This window comes from Aethalodelphis obliquidens, unplaced genomic scaffold (assembly GCF_003676395.1).
Source record: "Aethalodelphis obliquidens isolate GAN/ISIS:26980383/991018 unplaced genomic scaffold, ASM367639v1 scaffold1, whole genome shotgun sequence".
In the NCBI taxonomy this organism is placed as follows: Eukaryota; Metazoa; Chordata; class Mammalia; order Artiodactyla; family Delphinidae; genus Aethalodelphis; species Aethalodelphis obliquidens.
In genome coordinates, this window is record NW_020837945.1 from 54,605,058 (window position 1) to 54,611,910 (window position 6,853).

At 46.2% G+C, this 6,853-nt stretch overlaps 1 pseudogene; it reads left to right on the top strand.

The window, feature by feature from the left end:
* Positions 1–4,745: 4,745 nt before the first annotated feature.
* Positions 4,746–6,573, top strand: LOC113619423 (chromodomain Y-like protein pseudogene; annotated as a pseudogene).
* Positions 6,574–6,853: the final 280 nt, after the last annotated feature.

Below are 6,853 nucleotides of genomic sequence, written 5' to 3' on the forward strand. Positions count from 1 at the left end.
GTATTGGAATATAATCCAAAGTTGAAAATGTATGCTAATGAGTTTATACTGATATAAACAAATGCTTGAATGAGTAAATAAATGGGACCAATAGGCAAATTTCCCATACAGAAGTATTCCAAGTAATTTATTCAGATATTTTACCTCAGGAAAGTGGAATATTACTCCCCAATCCTTAAGTGTGGGCTATGCATAGTGACTTTCTTCTACAAAATATATTATGGGAGGTAGAATAAAAGAGAAACTGTACAATGGAGAAGCCTGACAATCATAACCTTGGCCATGTGATCAAGGTTAACATCAACAATTATCAGTTGTGTTGGTAGCATGTGCCCTTGATATGACTGAGGTGATAAGAATGACACTTTCCCTCTGTGGTCTTTTCCCAAAAAACTCACAACCCCAGTCTAACCATGTGAAAGACGCCAGATAAACTCTAGTTAAGGGACATTCTATAAAACAGCTAACCAATATTCTACCAAACTGTCAAGATAATCAAAATCAAGGAAAGCCTGAGAAATGAACAGTCTAGAGGAGCCTAAGGAAACATGCTAACTATGTTTAATGTAGTATCCTAGGTGGGATCCTGTGGGGATAAAGGGCCTTAGGTGAAAAGAAAGGAAATCAGAATATAATGCGAACTTTAGTTAATAATAATATATCAATATTGGGTTATTAGTGGTAACAAATAAATCGTTCTAAAGTAAGATGTTAGCAGTAGAGGAAACTGGGTGTGTGGTATGTGGGAACTCTTTTGTTCTATGCAACTTCTCTGTAAATCAAAAAACTATTATAAAAAAGTTTATTTTTAAAAAAATGGGCAACAGATTTAAACAGATACTTCACCAAAGAAGACACACAAATGGCTAATAAGCACATGAAAAGATGCTCGACATCACTCGTCATCAGGAAATGCAAATTAAACCACAGTGGGATACCACTATGCAGCTGCTAGAAAGGCTGAAATTATAAAGACTGACAAAAAGAAGTGTTGGCAATGATATGGAGGAACTGGAATTTTTATACACTTCCAATAAGAATGAAAAAAATGGTACAACTACGTTGGAAAACAGTTTGGCAGTTTTATAAATTGATATGTACACTATCATATGACCAAATCATTCCACTCCTAGGTATTTACCCAAGACAGATGAGCACATATATCCACATAAAGACTTGTACATAAATGTTTATAGCAGCTTTATTTGTAATAACCCCAAACTGGAAACAATACAAATATCTATTAACAAGTGAAAGGATAAGCCTATCGTGATATATCCACACAATGGAATGTTACAAATGAAAAGAAACAAACTACAGCAATACCATGGATGAATCTCAGAAACATTGTGCTTAGCCAGACACAAGAAAGTACATGCTATATATAGCACTTACATGAAATTATAGCAAATCTCAAGGGATAGAAAGCAGATCAGCAGTTGCCTAAGACAGGGGAGCAGGAATTGACTTTGAAGGGCAAGAGAGGACTTTTTGGACAGATGAAATGTTCTGTATTTTGATTGTGGTGATTACATGGGTGTTTGCCTTTGTTAATACTCACCTAACTGTATATTTACAATGGAGAAGTTTATCTTACATAAATATACTTAAAACATTTTTTTTTAATTGAGAAAGTCCTGGCCAGGATTCTCAGGATGGCTCTCTGGGATCCTTCAGGGATGACAAATTGTCTTCCTGACTCCATGGCCTTTCTCCCCATCCCATCCCATTCCCAGGTAGCAAGGTAGCTATTTGACATGTGCCCCTTAAAGATGGAAGGGTCCTGCTCAGGAAATCAGGTGATTTCAGAAGGCAGAATGATTGATGGGATAACAATACTAGTAGGACTCAAAGAGATCTTGGGGTGTGCCTGGAAGAGAGAGGAGATAAGAGACACACCTTTTCCAGTTGTCAATGACTCGCCTCAGAGGGCACAGAAGAAGATCTCAAGGTCTAACCTGAGCACAGAGATGAGCAGACAGGTAGGAGGTGTAGAGCTTCCTGAGTGTGCCAAAACGATACACAGCTGCCCCTACATGGTGAGGGGGTGCTCTGTGAGGGGGCTAGTGTGGAACAAAATATGGTCTCAGAAAACCATGCATCTGGCTTTCACCGAGACTCCATAGCAGTAGATGCCATGGAAATAAGGTGGCCCCAGGTCAAGACCAGGTCTTCCTCCCACTACTGATGCTCTTGGGCAGGCACAAGAAGAGGATTTCTCTCCCCTGCTCTGTTTAGAGTTGGTGAAGGTAGAGTAGACAGTGTTAGTTCAGAGAGAGAAAGCTTGGAACTATGAATAGTGACAGCTAATAATATTGAATTTTGACAGAATTGTCAAAAAAGAGAGCCTAAGACTCTAATAACTAGATTGGATTATAAATATCAGGGGACTAGACTAAGATTTAAACAAGAATAGGCCAAAAATATGTATGTTCTGCGTAGATTGGAAAATCAAAGTTTTGAGAATATAGCAACAAGCTTCATTTAAAAAAATATTTGCATTTGTACACCTCAGTCTGTCATGTTTATATATGAATAGTATTTTTATAATATACTGTTTTGTAACTTGCTATTTTCACTGGGCTACATATCAGGAACATTTTTCCATGACAGTGTATAGTCTTCTATGACATAATCTTAAATGTCTATGCAGCTTTCCATCATTTAAACATACATATTTTACTTAACTAGTAACTTATTGTTGGACATTAAGGCTCTTCCAGTTTTTCAATGTTATAAACAAATTTGATAAAGCATCTTAGATGTATATCTTTTCACACATCTCTAATTCTTTCCATAAGATAAATTCACAGTTAAGGGATGGCTGAGACATAGGGTAATTCAAATTTTAAGGTTTTTAACACTCTTTAGAATGTTTGTAGCAGTCTTTGGTGGGACTAATGGTGGATTCTGGGAGGGCTCATGCCAAGGAGTACTTCCCAGAACTTCTGCTGGCAGTGTCCTTGTCTCTGCAGTGAGCCACAGCCACACCCCCTCTGCAGGAGACCATCCAACAGTAGCAGCCGTGTGGCTGACAGGGTCTTGGTGCACTGGATGGGTGTCAGTTCTGAGCCTCTGAGGTGGGAGAGCCAAGTTCAGGACATTGGTCCACCAGAGACCACCCAGCCCCACGTAATATCAATCAGCCAGAGACCTCCCAGAGATCCCCATCTCAACACTAAGACCCAGCTCCACTCAATGACCAGCAAGCTCCAGTGCTGGACACCCCAAGCCAAACAACAAGAAAGACAGGAGCACAACCCCACCCAGAGGCAGAGAGGCTGCCTAAAATCATAATAAGTTCACAGACACCCCAAAACACACCACTGGACATGGTCCTGCCCACCAGAAAGACAAGATCCAGACTCATTCACCAGAACACAGGCACCAGTCCCCTCCACCAGGGAGCCTACACAACCCACTGAACCAACCTTACCCATGGGAGGCAGACACCAAAAACAACGGGAACTAGGAACCTGCAGCCTGTGAAAAGGAGACCCAAAAACAGTAAGTTAAGCAAAATGAGAAGACAGACAAACACAGGGAAGATGAAGGAGCAAGGTAAAAACCCACCAGACCAAACAAATGGAGAGGAAATAGGCAGTCTATCTGAAAAAGAATTCAGAGTAATGATAGTAAAGATGATCCAAAATCTTGGAAACAGAATGGAGAAAATACAAGAAACATTTAACATGGACCTAGAAGAACTAAAGAGCAAACAATGATGAACAACACAATAAATGAAATTAAATAACTGAGGCAGAATAACTGAGGCAGAACAGATAAGTGACCTGGAAGGTAAAATAGTGGAAATAACTATTGCAGAGCAGAATAAAGAAAAAAGAATGAAAAGAATTGAGGACAGTCTCAGAGATCTCTGGGACAACATTAAATGCACCAACATTCAAATTATAGGAGTCCCAGAAGAAGAAGAGAAAAAGAAAGGGACTGAGAAAATATTTGAAGAGCTTATAGTTGAAAACTTCCCTAATATGGGAAAGGAAATAGTTAATCAAGTCCAGGAAGCACAGAGAGTCCCATACAGGATAAATCCAAGGAAAAACACGCCAAGACACATATTAACCAAACTATCAAAAATTAAATACAAGGAAAAAGTATTAAAAGCAGCAAGGGAAAAGCAACAAATAACATACAAGGGAATCCCTAAAAGGTTAACAGCTGATCTTTCAGCAGAAACTGCAAGCCAGAAGGGAATGGCAGGACATATTTAAAGTGATGAAAGGGAAAAACTTACAACCAAGATTACTCTACCTGGCAAGGACCTCATTCAGATTCAACAGAGAAATTAAAACCTTTACAGACAAGCAAAAGCTAAGAGAATTCAGACCACCAAACCAGCTTTACAACAAAGGCTAAAGGAACTTCTCTAGGCAGGAAACACAAGAGAAGGAAAAGACCTACAATAACAAACCCAAAATAATAAGAAAGAGGAAGATTTTTGCACTACACCGGAGAGGGGGAGCCGCGGAGTCAACGCGCCGCAGTGCACGGCCGCCGCGCCCCACCCCGGACCGGCCGCGCCCCGCCCCGCCCCGCCCCGCGGCTACGCAATGAGCCTGAGCCCGAGCCGGCCCGCCGGGGAGTGAGCGCGGCGCGGAGAGCACGTTGCGTAGCTGCTCCTGCGCACAACCCGGCCGGCGGCCCACACCGGCGGGAGTGAGCGCCGGTCCGCACCCGACCGGCGCCGGAGCCGAGCGGAGCCGGAAGCGCAGGCCACGCAGGGACCCAACTGAAACAAAGTGTCGGCCGCCGGCTGCGCGGCGCCTCAACGGCCTTGCCCCACGCCCCCAGCTCCACCGCCCACCATGGCCTCCGAGGAGCTGTACGAGGTTGAAAGAATCGTTGACAAAAGGAAGAACAAAAAAGGGAAGACGGAATATTTGGTCCGGTGGAAGGGCTACGACAGCGAGGACGACACCTGGGAACCAGAGCAGAACCTGGTAAACTGCGAGGAGTACATCCACGACTTCAACAGGCGCCACACCGAGAAGCAGAGGGAGGGCCCCTTCACCAGGGCCAACCGGGCCTCCCCGAACAACGCTAGGAAGCAGATTTCCAGGTCCACCAACAGCGGCTTTTCCAAGGCCTCTCCTGAATCGCTAGTGGTTGGCAAAGAGCAGGAGCCCAAGGCCAGCCCGCTGTTTGCCGCCAGCCAGAAGTTCAGGAAGGACCCAGCCCCGTCCCTCTTGAACCGGAAGAACATGGACCTGGCCAAGTCAGGTATAAAGATCCTCGTGCCCAAGAGCCCCATCAAGAGCAGGAGCGCGGTGGACGGCTTTCAGAGCGAGAGCCCCGAGAAACTGGACCCCGTCGAGCAGGGGCAGGAGGACACGGTGGTGCTGGAGGTGGCGGCCAAAAAGCCGGTAGGAGCTCTGCTGGGCCCCGTTGCCGAGCGTGCGCAGATGGGGAGCCGGCCCCTGATACACCCGCTGGTGCCACAGGTGTCCGGCCCTGTGACCGCGGCTATGGCCACGGGGCTAGCCGTGAACGGGAAAGGTTCCTTCCCATTCATGGACGTGCTGACGGCCAACGGGATGACCAGCCTGCAGACGTCAGTCACGGGCATGACGGCCGGGAAGAGGAAATTCATCGATGACAGACAAAACCAGCCCTTCGACAAGCGACTGCGTTTCAGCGTGAGGCAGCCGGAAAGCGCCTACAGGTACAGGGACATCGTCGTCCGGAAGCAGGACGGCTTCACCCACATCCTGCTGTTCACGAAGTCATCCGAGAACAACTCTCTCAACCCAGAGGTGATGAAGGAAGTGCAGAGCGCCCTGAGCACGGCCGCTGCCGACGACAGCAAACTGGTGCTGTTCAGCGCTGTGGGCAGCATCTTCTGCTGCGGCCTTGACTTCATCTACTTCATTCGGCGCCTGACCAACGACCGGAAGAGAGAAAGCACGAAGATGGCCGAGGCCATCAGAAACTTTGTGAATACTTTCATTCAGTTTAAGAAGCTTATTATTGTAGCCGTAAACGGCCCAGCTATTGGACTAGGAGCGTCCATCCTGACTCTCTGTGACGTGGTTTGGGCCAATGAGAAGGCTTGGTTCCAAACACCCTACACTGCCTTTGGACAGAGTCCAGATGGCTGTTCCACCGTGATGTTTTCCAAGATTATGGGAGGAGCATCTGCGAATGAAATGCTGCTCAGCGGACGGAAGCTGACGGCGCAGGAGGCGTGCGGCAAAGGCCTGGTCTCCCAGGTGTTCTGCCCCGGGACCTTCACCCAGGAAGTCATGGTCCGCGTTAAGGAGCTCGCCTCCTGTAACCCGGTCGTGCTCGAGGAATCCAAGGCCCTGGTGCGCTGCAACATGAAGCTGGAGCTGGAGCAGGCCAACGAGCGGGAGTGCGAGGTGCTGAAGAAGATCTGGGGCTCGGCCCAGGGCATGGACTCCATGTTCAAGTACCTGCAGTGGAAGATCGACGAGTTCTGACGGCCGGGCTGCCCCAGACGACCCTGTAGTCGCATCGCGCAGGCCGGCTGGGGCTCCCTGGGGTGCGGACCCATCCTCACAGCCTGAAACAGGTTCACGTGGAGCTCACTCTTGGAAGCAGGACTTGAAACAGCCAAGCTATTTGTTACCAAGGAGTCTTTAAGTACTGTAACTTTAAATAACTACAAAGCTTGTCCAAACGTCATTATTTTATACTTAATACACACACAGGTATAAAAGTATAATTGTGAGCTCTGGGCTGCTCTTTGAGGCTCTACTTTTTGTTATCTTTGGCTAGTACTGTATAAAAAAGGAGTGTGTTTTCCTGGTTTGGGTGTCAGAAAAGTCTGGAATAATGTTTGTTTTCCTTGTTTTTTCCTTCTAGAAAACAG